Raw genomic sequence first — 13,756 nt, 5'->3', positions numbered from 1 at the left:
TAGAAACATCAACTAGTTCCTTGCACACAGTCTGTCCCACTTCTTAAGAGATTTTCGATTTGGCAACGCAGCAGAAACATACCTTCTCTAGTTACTTACTCCGGCATTCTTCTTCGCTCTACCTCTAACCGCAGCTTACGAATGGGCTGACAGGTAGCACCAGTTGATTCTGGAAGCAGTGCTTCTCAACCTAATTTGTATCAAGACCCCTTTTTATCACATCTTCTTGCTAGCGACCCCCTTATAATTTATGGTTTGTAATAAGGTTGTGTGGGATTTTTAATATACCTATTGTGGAGATCTTACGATATCCATCTATTTCTATAATAGTGGAATCCATTTCATGTATATAATAGATACAGTAACCTCCCTAAAAGCGAATGTATTAAAACCAAATTTGGTCAGTTCATTCACCTTCCGCTTATCTTCGCGACTCCCATGAAACCCTCTCGAGACCCCTATGGTCGCGACTCCCAGGTTGAGTAATCGTGCTCTAGAATAATCTTTGTGTGTGTGTGTGTGTTTGAAGGGTAAAGGGTAGTTATACGAGTAATGAAATTGTCTGGGACATTGTGAGTCTCATTCAGTATTAGTTTGCGTCAACGCAAAACAAATTTTGTTTCACTGTATTTTCTGATAGTGGGCATAGCTGTTTAAATTACCTGTTGTTTATTTGCGATACGTTGCGAAGGTTCTTACAAACTGAGACTTGTTCGTTGGCTAATCATCTATTTCAGTATTCTTTATTACCAGCACAACTTGCACTTACTCTAATGAGTAGGATTACAACCTATCCAAAGCAAAATGTAGGGATACTTCACTCAGCAAATGAAGGTAGAAATATACGATCCTTTTTCCGTAATAACTAATAAGATAAAATAAGTCTTTCTAATGAGCAAATCATATTTACCTACTTGCAAGGGTAAAAGTGGATCTGAAAAGGTAGGGGGACGCATGACGTCAAGCCGTCCCACGTGTCTATCTTTGCCCATTGTATTTTTTTTAAGAAGTTAGGGGACGCCATAGATATTTTGTTGGAAGTGAGGTAACGACATCACCCGCGTTTCCCCTGCCTACTTCATAAAAGGAAAGTATTCCCTAAGGTTCTCTGTTAATTTGAAGACTGTATAATAACGTGGAAACTAAACTCCAATAATAATAGGCCCTAATTATTATTATTAATGTATAGGTGTTATAAAGGCTAGTGGTAGCCCAAGTCATCAAACCAATATACACCACTATGTTATCGAATCAATAACTCATCAAACCAGAGTAAAGAGTTCTACTACTAAGTCACCATGCCCCTAAGTAGAAAAGGGAAGAAAGTGATAGTGATAACACTCAATTTTTAAGAAAAGTATACATTTTAGTTTGCAGATGCCCTAATTCATAATTTATTTGAACTCCAAGCATTACAATTATTTTATAAACCTCCAAGAAAGTACAGTATAATGCTAAGTGTAATACTAACTGTCATTAAAATGATATATTGCGTAAGTTATTGTTTACTCTCCCTTCACTTTTCGTCACATATGGCATTAATAAGCTACGGGTCAGTGTTTGTAGGTTTCTGTAAGAAAATTTCCATAAAATTACTCAAAATATTCCCTTTTCTTATTAATTTCTTCCTAATTTGTTGAGTGTCCAATTCCTACTACAGAAGTTACAGTACGTGACAAGATTAATTTAGCTATATTAAAGGGAAGTGTCAACCACATTTCTTTTATTCATTTGCTTTTTGCTTCTATTTTTTTTTTTTTTTTACTTTATCCTTCACTTTTTTCTACTAAAAATATACAGAAATCAGTGGCGGATCTAGAAAGTAAAAACAGGGACAGTGAGAACCCAGACTATGATAGGTATATCTCATAAGTTTACTATAAACTTTTATCTTGTCTAATCTAACGTAAATAAAATAAAGAGTTTGTTTGTGTGTTTGTCTGTCTGTCTGCCTGTCTGTCTGTGTGCGGCCTGGGAACCAGACGAGTGGACCGAAAGTTACCAAATTTTGGTCAGGGGTACCTTGGCCCAGGCCCCAGATCAAGACAAAGTGCTTTTTTTTTTTAATTTAGAACCAGGGGGGTCTCAGGGGAGGCGTTTACCAGAATCGGCTTGGGAACCAGACAAATTGACCGAGAGTTACAAAATTTTAGTCACGAATACCTTGGTCCAGGCTCCAGATCAGACTTAAACGTTTTTTTGTCAAAATTCGAACCAGTGGGGTCTCAGGAGGGCGTTTACCGGGACATGTAAAACTAGTAGAAAATGACCGATATTAGTGTTGAATTCATAGTTTTTGCAGTCGCTGAAATCAATGGTGAAATTCCGATCGCATTAACTTCCAAATTCACGCTATTTGGCTCCGGGCCGGGGGTCACCGGGTGAGGGGGCAGGGTAAGATACCGAGACATATAAAAGTAATCCAAAATGACCGATATTAGTGTCAAATCCATAGTTTTCACGGTCGCTGAAATCAATGGTGACACTTCCATTAGCGATGACTTGCAAATTCAGTTACAATTGTATGCGGGCCGAGAGTCATCGGGGGAGGGGGAGGGAAATACCGAGATATGTAAAAAATAGCCCAAAATGACCGATATTAGTATCAAATCCATAGTTTTCGCGGTCGCTGAGATCAATGGTGATACTCCCACAGGCGTTGACTTTCAAATACAGCCCCCGTGCGAAGCATGGGTATATTCAACTAGTTAAATAATAACTTTAATTATTTTAGTCACTCAAAAAACTGGGGGGTCTAGGCTCCGGCTAGATCAGAAACTAATTAAATACACTTAGCCAACAATGGGTGCAAGTTATACTAGTTTAAACACACATACACACACACTATTGCTATTATGTTGGTTTATTTGTGAAAAAACAAAGAAAACTTTAAGCACTTATATTAGTCAATCAGTCAATCAGCACGAGAATTTCCCTGGATTTTCAATGTTTTAGCGAAAAATTCCCTTTTCGCTAAATTTACCTACGAAATTTCCCTAGATTAGGGAAATTTCCCTTAAACTACGAACACTACTACAGATAGAGAATTGAGCATTGTTGTTTAGGCATTGGTTGGAGGTTTAATAGATAACAATGTTCATTGGTTGATTGCCCATTGCAGTCTGTCTGTTTTGTAAACCTTTTTTTTTTTTTTTTTTTATCAGCTCAACCGCGAACGAAATGCCTAATGACCAAAAACAATATGCATGTTGACAGAGCTTTAACTATGTTTGAAGAGCAATATCACCACTGTCATTACAAGGGGAATTTTAACTCAATATGAATGGATTGTATAGATGAATTGGATACATCACGTAAGTGCTAAATATTGGATATATTGTATCAGTACGTATTGGTTATGTTTGGTCCGTTGAACTTCACAGTACAGTAATATACATTATGAAAGGCGGCGTAGGCAAAAAGGCGACTAGCTCAAGATTTTCTTATTACAGTGATATTGAAAACTGGCTCTGCTTACATGCAATGTATTCCATTTCTCATCCCAATATTAGGTAGTTTTGTATAATTTATCATTAAAAATCAGTATTGCATAGCCAGCGACAAAAGTTCTCTACGTTTGATGAACATGGTTTCGTAAATAACTTCAGAATGGAATGACAATTTGAATAGTTTTCAGTAAATTACAAGAATTTTAGGAATGATCAAAAAATTGAGATCTTGGCCAAGACAGTTATAGATATGCGACAATCATTTTGGACATGAGTGTACGTATGCTATGCATGTTTATATTAAATTTTCTATTTAGAACAGAAAAAAAGCGTATTTCTACTTTTATGACAAAGTTTGAAAATTGAACCATTTTTTATTATATAGTACCACAACTTATTCAGACTCCATTCTATCAACAAATCAAGTTAATCAAAACATTCAGATAGAATATACCATTATCTAATTTAAGAAATGTAGAGAATGATAAAAAGGGGAAAAGAAATAAGTAATTTTTTCGATCAAAATTTGTCGTCGTCTATTGGACAAAAAGTTTTTTATCTTCTTTTCTTCCCCTATCCTGATAATTTAGTTTCTTTTGTGTGTGTTTTGTCGTTCAGCTGAGCCACCAGGACAAGTGAGTCACGCACCAAATCTCTCGGACTCCGTAGAACAGGAAACTAAATCTTCCACTCAACACGCGATCCACAACAAACTTTTCAACCATTTCTCAGACCACTACAAGTTTCATTCTTCCTCTTTTTTTTTCATACCACTCACCCACACAAGCTTAAACAAAATGCTTACTTTCTTGTTTTTTTTCTTCGTTTTAATCTTCTTTACGATAAAAAAACATATTTCGCCTTTAGCTTGCTTACAGCTTCTTCTTATATATATCGGGTGTTCTAAAAATGGCGCCCATAGCCTACAAAGCACTATTCAACAAGTCAAAATAAAGCGAAAAATGTATATAATTGTATACCTTTTGGGTCTTTGTCTTGAAACGCGAATTATTGTATGTAGCAACGTCACAGATAAAAAAAAAACAGACCTATCAATCCAACATCAAATAGTTACATCGATTCTTCCCAGATGGCAGTTAAAGTCGGTAGACGTTGACACTAGCGCCACCTGTTAGCATAACTGCTTGGTGGATTCGTAGAGCAATGCTAATGGCTTCAAGTTAATCTGCGACGTTGCCACATAGTGAAATTTTGATTTCCCATAGCGCCTGAAGAAGGCCTGTAGGGGTATGCCATTATATATATAGTATTTCGCTTTATTTTGACCTGAAGAATAACGCTCTGTGGTTCGTGGGCGCCATTTTTAGAACACCCGATATACTAGCTGAAATGGCCCTTCTTCACATGAAGAGATTAGGTTCATAGAAAATATTTGAACACTTTCTTCCCCCCCCCCCATATACGATACCATTTCAACCAATGAGTAATGACAAAAATCTGTAATTTTATGCCCTTACCACTCCATCACATCCCCATGCCGATGGCACTGAATTTTCATTTAAATGGCATCGAAAGTGCCGCTATTCATCTCAGCGATACCGAAAACTATAGTTTGGATAATAATATGGTCGTTTTCAATTGTTTTTTATACAAATCATCCCCTTTCTACACCACTCATCACCTTCCATGCCGATGAGGAATGAATTTTTTACTCAAACGTCATTAGGGGTGTCGATATTTATCTCAACGAAAAATGAAATCTTTGAGTTTTACGTCCCGCGGTTATGCCGGTTAGGCTAAAGGAGACGGTGATGATGAGTGATGAATGAAATGGTGGAATGAAGAAAGTGGGAGGAAACGGGAGAACCCCGAGAAAACCCACGCACACGGTGTTTGTCCACCACAAAGTTCACTTGGCGGGGGCTGGGATCGAACCCGGGACCCCAAGCACCAGGTGAACGCTCTACCACTGAGCCACCGCGGCCCCATTTATCTCAACGACTCAAAAGCTATGGACTGAATACTTATATCGCTCTTTTCGATTATTTTTTACGTCATTCTCTTTCTACCCCACCTATCATCCTCTATTTCGATAGGGGACGAATTTAGACTCAAATAGTATTGAGGTACCACTATCCATCTCAATGGCCTTGTCCTCAAATGTGTCCTTAAATGGTATCAAGACTGTCACTATATACAGGTGTGAGGTGCAGGTAGCCAGAGTCGAAACTAAGGTTACCAAGGAACACCAACACAAATAAAATTAAATAAATAAGGTGGAGTGGCTGGGAATATTCAAATTAACTGAGAAATTTACATAAAATGCAAATTGCACACAACTGCATATTTTCTTCCCTCTTGGAGATGATAGTATTCTCCTGTAAGAGCCGCCACTGCCACAAGTAAGTCGGTAGAGCATAAAACGTTTAGTTAATGAGAACAACAGATCTCAGGGTTATCTGTGCCACAGTCATGGTCAAGATGCTACTATAGTGAGTTGTTTCTGAAAACCAAAAAAAGTTAAAAAAAAATCTAAACTTTAAATTAACAGGTAGCAGCCTGTTTCAAAACTCACTATACTCATGACTGCTGAAATGGTTCTCTGGGCATTAATATTCTCTCTGGGCCCCATTCAGAGAGCCGGTCAGACATACACACAACAAGGGAAAATGCCTCCTTGTATCACACTCCTGAAAAACAAACATCCTCATTAGTTTCAGGTACTCACCCTGCAGCAAATTGAGTTCAACACAAATTCTGGTTAGAGATGGTAGTTTATTTTCATCGTACTGGAACATTAAGATGAGTGCTGATGATTTATATTCACACTCCAATACACTGAGATGATACTTCCTTTTGTAGTGCACTACCAACACACATACACTGTATTATATATATTTATATATCTATATATATATATCAACACTTTTCCTTACATAAGAAAATAAACAAAAGAGGGGAGGACGAAAACTTGATAACTGAGGTCTGGTTGACCTTAGAAAAGAAAAAAAATATTATATACAACTTTTCTTTATCTCCTCATTTTGAAGAGTTCATGGTCTCTAACAGTCTTAGAGAGGAGAAAATAATATTTCACAAAAATTCATATTTTAAAACAACACGTTAATAAAAACTCAAGATTAAACTGATCAAAAATTTTAGTAATTTTTCGTAGCACAGTTCCTGTAGGTAACAAAAAACGGTTCACGTACACAGTTCTAGTTGAAAGACACCAAGTCCTTCCACATTCCCATTTCACTGAAAAAAAGGGTAAATGTTCTGCACAATGTTAATGCTGGATAATGACGTTTCTCGATGTAGACATGGTTATGTCCATGAAAGCAAGCAAATACTAATGCTTGAAGCCTTGTACAAAAGTCCAAGGAAGGCACTGTGTCAAAAGACGTTACAGGCCCTTTTTAAATATCTCAACTAGAGATATTTCAACTTTTGTCTTCACTACCATATTGGAAGTGTAAGTGCTTCCCCTAACTAACTGGTGGGGGTTTTGACAAAATGTCAACTTATTTCTTCTCACACGAGTGACTATTATCACTCTGTTAAAAAAAATAAATTAAATGATTTCAATTGTTACTTTCCATTTTCAATTGTGGTTAATTTGTATGACTTTAGTTTCAACACTGCGGAAATGTGCACTGTTCAACACGTTCTTTAATGTACACTCGAAGGTGATATGTAAAAGTAAAGTTCACTACACACTCGAGTAGTCCGGTATTTCACAGGAATCTCCACGGGGACCAAACAACTTGTCCACACGTCTTCCTGGGTTATATTTCACCGATGGTAAGAGAAGTCAAGACGACTTCCTTACGACGATATTTAACGTGTTCTCACTTCCAGACACAAGAACGAACTCCCTCTTGTTCACCACCGAAACGAGTATATCTATCGCACAAAAACGAAGAAAGGAAGAAACTCGCTCCCTTTTGAGTCTTTAACAAAAGGTTTTTGGTGCTTCCGGCAATCTTCCGGGTGGTCCTCTCTGCAAATACCACTAGTTCAGCGGCCTTTCGTTGCAAATTCACCCCTTTGACAAGTGCTGCTCTTCCTGAATGACGGTGAACTTGGAACCTTCTGCTCCCAGCAGAAGTCTATGAGAGTTTTTAAACACAATATAATTATATTCACTTATAACACACTTATGAATATGAGAAATACATGTTATGATACATAGAAATAAAGAAAAATATTTATACAATACAATGTTATGCTATACTTAAACTGTCATCTCTCTCAGAAGCAGCAGTAAGCCCAATTTCCTGTGGCTGTCCTTCAAGCTGTCTGCTACCAATGACATCCATGTTTGTTTGGAGAGGGATAGAGGAAACATCATTGTTTAACTTTAACTTTTGACAAATACAAGAGCCAAATGTCTTGTACGAAGGGATACACGCTTGATAAAATTTATCAGGAATTTTGTACGGTATTTCCAAGAACGATTTGAGCGTAATACGTTAATATTAATATTTTACATGAAAATTAGTCAAAATAGAGTAAAACATTTCAAACTGGCGTTGCATCTTGGGAGAAAAAGTAAAGGTTCGCTCGCAGACCGTACTGGTCATGGGTGAAGAGGGGGGCAGAAGAGACGCTAGAGCTAGCTGCACACAAAATCACACCTATAGAAATCGAAAAACTCACATGTAGAAGCTAAAATTTTTACGACTTTTTAAACAATAGAAACTGTATGTCTCTACCCACTGTTTCCAATTCAGTGAGGTTATTCTAAGGAAGTTTGTAGGATCCTTCCTGGGTATGATGAGTCTTATTTAGTTCCTCAACTAGTGATTTCTTTACATGGTGAGTTGTGAGGACCTCACATATAGAAGTCTAGGCGACAAGAAGTCGAAAAAAAAAAACTTCTGTCAGCGCTCGCTCTGTCTTCCAGCGTTCTAAAATCAATGCATGATTCCTATAGAATCTGCCTATTTCTTCATTAATTAATCCATAGTATAGTATATTAATATCATTCTTCCTTCATCCCCATGTATGCTATATATTATATAATAACCCAGTAATTAGATGCAGGCTGTAAATACAATTTAACTAGCTTTTAAAGATAATAACACAAATGAATAAATACACTATAATACGATATTGTATTAATATTTCCGTACTACGCTCAGTGTTTTAAACATCTTTAATCATAATATCTAGATAGTATTTAATAATTATGCTAATGTTCAAGCAATTAATTATATCACAAAATAATGTATTTACATATTGATAGGTAAATGTGCCCCTCATCTGCATTTCGATATGCAGATGATGGAGAAGGACATTGGCCTTCTACACAGGGTGTCTCACCTAACTTTGCTACTTCAAATATTTCCGAAATAATAAAAATGTAACAAATCTATTTAAGTAAGAATGTACACATGTCAAAGGCTTATAAAATACTGTAAACAAGAAGTGCCCACAGGGGTCCCATCATAGGGCTCCAGAGGCCAACTGGAAAATTCCAAATGGGAACCCCCTATTTTTATTGCAGATTCTGATTGTATGATCAAAACTAACCAACTTTTACTTGAAGCACTATGATATTCTAATAGATGGCGCTCTAATCGCAAAAAATGAATATCATCGTACTTACGTCCCATGATGGCGCTCTAATCGCAAAAAATGAATATCATCGTACGTACGTCCCCTTACTTTGCGACCTCAAATATTTTCGAAATAACAAAAAATGTAACAAATCTATTTAGGTAAGAATGTACACATGTCAGAGGCCTATAAAATTCTATAAACAACAAGTGTCCCCAGGAGTCCCATCATAGGGCCCCAGGGGCCAACTTGAAAGTTTTGAATAGAAACTCCCTATTTTTTTTGCAGATTCGAATTTGGGATCGGAAATACGCAAGTTTTGCTTGAAGTACTTTTCGTTACCCGCCTAGTTAGCGCTGTAATCACAAAAAAGAAACATCATGGAGCATTACCTGGGATTGATAAAAAAAAAACTAAATATCTCGAGAAATACACATGCAATTAAAAAGCACGAAATATGTGACCAATATTTTAAAAACTCTTAGCATAAAACAAAATTGGTTTCATTTACATTTCAATGTGACCATGGTAGACAACTACGATATAGAATGGAAAGTTTTTGCGTTTTGCAACAAGAAACATCTTCCCTAGAATTGTAAAGGTCAAGTAGACCGATATGTTTGTTAAATATCACGTCACATGGACAGATAAAGTAAAATCATTTCACACTAGTATGTAAAAGCACCAATGACAAAGCAGATTTCACAAAGTTTACTTGTGCTCTTCCCTATCTGGGTACCTGACAATGAAGTAGATACAAAGAAATAGGCCCCCAGAGTTGCTTTAAGTGCTTTCTATTTGTATCTTCAAATGATATAAACACTCAGGCCCATATTCACGAACGGGCACCTGAGGTCCGGACCCAAGATGACAAATTTCTAGGGGTGACATTTTTTTTTTTTTTTTAACGAGATTGAAGTATGGTATGCGGAGAAAGAAGCTGCCCACGAGAAAGAAATAAAGGAAATTATACTGAAAACAATATTTATACAAAAGTGGAGCCGGTTTTTCTCGTCACAATGCTAGTGGCAGAAAAGGAGTTGAGACAATTGCTTATTGGCATCTAACGTAATCTACGCATTTGCTACTGTATGCCCCACCAAGCGTGCAATTACGGGAGCCTGGGCCCCTAAGTGTTTTGGCCTCCTAATTATTAAGAGTAGTTATTGATAAAAGAGATCCAGAATTGTGACGATTGGACCCCCTAGCATATTTGTGCCTCTCTCCTAAACTTTAATGGCTGGTTGTGGGCCTTAATGAGCAGACTCAGCCTGTTAATCTTCTATTTGTGTTGTGTAATCGTATGGGATGGTTGCAAATTATACCGTGCTAAATATAAAGCTTCTGCAAGTTGTTTAATGAACATGGCTTTACACTCCTTTCTTGTGATAAATTATTGGCTCACCTCTCCTTGGCTATGCCCTTGCGTTCTGTACTAGATTTATGCTTTTGATTAGCAACATTGATCGTTGGTGGTCAAGAAAAATTGGCGGTATATATATATTTTTTTTTTTTTGTTGTAATTTGAAATGAATATTTGTTTTATTTATTTATTTATTTATTTTTTACTGTAGTATGAAGAAAATTACATTTATAACTAAGAGACGAAGCTGTGGAAAGTGTTCGGCTGCTACAAGGTATAGTACCTTACTAACTTTTAGCAAATGATGACTATGATAACAGTACCAGATACAAGTTTAATTTATTTTTTTGTTAACAACTACCATATCTCGGTTGACTTACGAGCAGCGCTGCTCTCTGAAAGGGAGACGACCTACCCCAAAGCTTTCCATAAAAACGAGAACTAGCAATCAGTCGAAAATATTTCAGTCTTCGTGGTATGATGATAGGTTTTCTTGGCTTTCTGGGTGTTCTGTAGGGAATAAAATGTTATGTTTCGTCTGCATTATGTTTGGGGCAAAGGGGTCGGAGTGGTGTTCAAACGGTATTTCTGATTTGGGTAATTTCATGAAGAAAGCTCTAAAACATGAGTCATCGAAACAACATTTGCTGCATAGTGAATCTTTTCACTTGTTAAGGAAAATACACATTGAACATGCATTGCATTGTATTGTATTATATCAGACAAGTGACTAACTTTGGCATCCCCATTTCGGAATATCACGCTACGCTATACTGTGAAATACAGCTTGAATGTCCAGAGGTTCTCTGTAATAATGCTTACTGCTACCAATATCTGATGGCTTCTACGTTGCTGGACCGTAATTTACAATCAACCATAAGTATTTACAGAACATGACATAGGGGTTACACATATGTCTTCTGGTCAAATGTTATTTGTTCTACTAAATTTATAAGAGCACATTTAATCTCTTAGATCTACCCATCAACTTTGTATCTTCATATTTACTTTCACTTAAATGGAATTACATGCAGTTTCAAAATCAAATCGTAATTATGCACATCTCCATTACATAACCATAACAACAAAATGATGATGCCCTTTTAAACTTTAATAGATCCACCGATCAATCTTACGTGTTCACTTTCAATTTTACCTGTCAGGTATAATCACATAATCTATATTCAAATCAAATCGTCATTATACATATCTACATAAACATGGCAAAAATGAATAACTTAATTCTCTTTTGACACTATGTCCGATTATTAATTGAAACTTCATGTTCCAACGGAGAGCTAGAGTAAATCAACTTTCATAGAGCCCACAAGCTCACAGAAAAAAAAAATATCAGTTCTTGAAGAATATTATTATTACAAACTTGTGTTCTAACTTTGTTTGCAAGTCTTAGCAACATCACACAGCATGTTGCGTGTGATTCTGTTCTGTTCTTCTGTTATGTTCTGTTCTGTTCTGTTCAATCTGTCCTTGAACCAGATTTTCATTTATCAACCTCAGCTACAACGATATTATTATTTTTGCGATTTATGTGTTATCTAGGACAACGAAAAAATACTTAAACTAAAAGTTTTGTATTTTCGTTCGTAGTATCGGAATCTGCATTCATGGAGAGGTTTCTCTTTGGAATTTTGGGAAGATGAAGCTAACTTCATTTTGTGTTCGTTGAATAGATCTTCCAAAATGATTGGACACGTACTTAAATTGCAAGTGTATTTCTCGAGGTATTTAGATTATCACCAGCCTTGGGTGACGTACAAGCGTACGACGATATTTTTTTTTTTTTTTTTTTTTTTTGCTATTACAGCTCCATCTAGTAGAATAACGAAAATGTGCTTCAGCTAATCAGTTCTTTATTTTCGATCGCAGAATCAGAATCTGCAATAAAAATAACGGGTTTCCATTTTAAACTTTCAAGTTGGTTTCCGGGGCCCTATGATGCGACCCCTGAGGTCACTTGTTGGTTACAGAACTTTATAGGAATCTGACATAGGTACTACATTGTTCCGTAACTAGATTGGTCACATTTTTGTCATTTCAGAAATATTTTAGGTCGCAGAGATAGGAGATTACATGATGATATTCAATTTTATGCAATCACAGGGCCATCTATTACAATAACGAAAAAGTGCTTCAAGTAAAAGTTGCTCATTTTTAATCTGAGAATCAGAACCTGTCATAAAATTCATAGTCATAGTTCCCAATTGAAATTTTGAAGTTGGTTCCTAGGACTCTATGATGGGACCCCTGAGAGCACTTGTTGTTTACAGAATTATATAGGCCCCTAGCATGTGTACATTCTCACGTAACTAGATTTGTCACATTTTTTGATATTTCGGAAATATTTAAGATCACAAAGTTAGAAAACATGCGTACAATGATATTCTTTTTTTTTTTTTTTTGCAATTACAGCGCCATCTATTAGAATAACGAAAAAGTGCTTCAACTAAAAGTTACTTAGTTTCGATCGCAGAATCAGAATCTGCAATAAAAATAGGGGATTTCCATTTGAAATTTTCTGGTCTATGATGGGACCCCTGTGAGCATTTGCTGTTTACAAAATTTTATAGGCCTCTAACATGTGTACATTCTTACCTAAATAGATTTGTTACATTTTTTGATATTTCGGAAATATTTGAGGTCGCAAAGTTAGGGGACGTACGTACGATGATATTCATTTTTTGCGATTACAGCGCCATCTAAAATAACGAAAAAGTGCTTCAACTAAAAGTTGCTTACAATTAGTTTCGATCGAAGAATCAGAATCTGCAATAAAAATAGGGAGTTTTTATTTGAAATTTTCCAGTCTATGATGGGACCCCTGGGGGCATTTGCTGTTTACAGAATTTTATAGGCCTCTGACATGTGTACATTCTTACCTAAATAGATTTGTTACATTTTTTGATATTTCGGAAATATTTGAGGTCGCAAAGTTAGTGGACGTACGTACGATGATATTCATTTTTTGCAATTACAGCGGCATCTATTAGAGTAACGAAAACGTGCTTCAACTAAAAGTTGCTTAGTTTTGATTGAAGAATCAGAATCTGCAATAAAAATAGGGGGTTTCTATTTGAAATTTTTAGTTGAACCCTGGGACTCTGTGATGGGACCCTTGGGGGTACTTGTTTACAGAATGTTATAGGAACCTGGCATGAGTACATTCTTGAGTAACTAGATTTGTCTTTTTTTTTTTTATTTCGGAAATATTTGAGGTTGCAAAGTTAGGTGAGACACCCTGTATATCTCAGCGACCCAGAAAACTATGTGAATTGGACACTAATATTGGTCTTTTCGATTATTTTTACAAGTCACCCCTTTCCACCCCCACCCACTACCTTCCCTGTAATGAGAGATAAATTTGAACTTAAATGGCATCAGAAGTGTCACTAGTCATCAC

Source organism: Thermobia domestica, chromosome 7 (genome assembly GCF_964235325.1).
Source record: "Thermobia domestica chromosome 7, izTheDome1.hap1.1, whole genome shotgun sequence".
Lineage (NCBI taxonomy): Eukaryota > Metazoa > Arthropoda > Insecta > Zygentoma > Lepismatidae > Thermobia > Thermobia domestica.
This window is presented reverse-complemented; position numbering follows the sequence as displayed.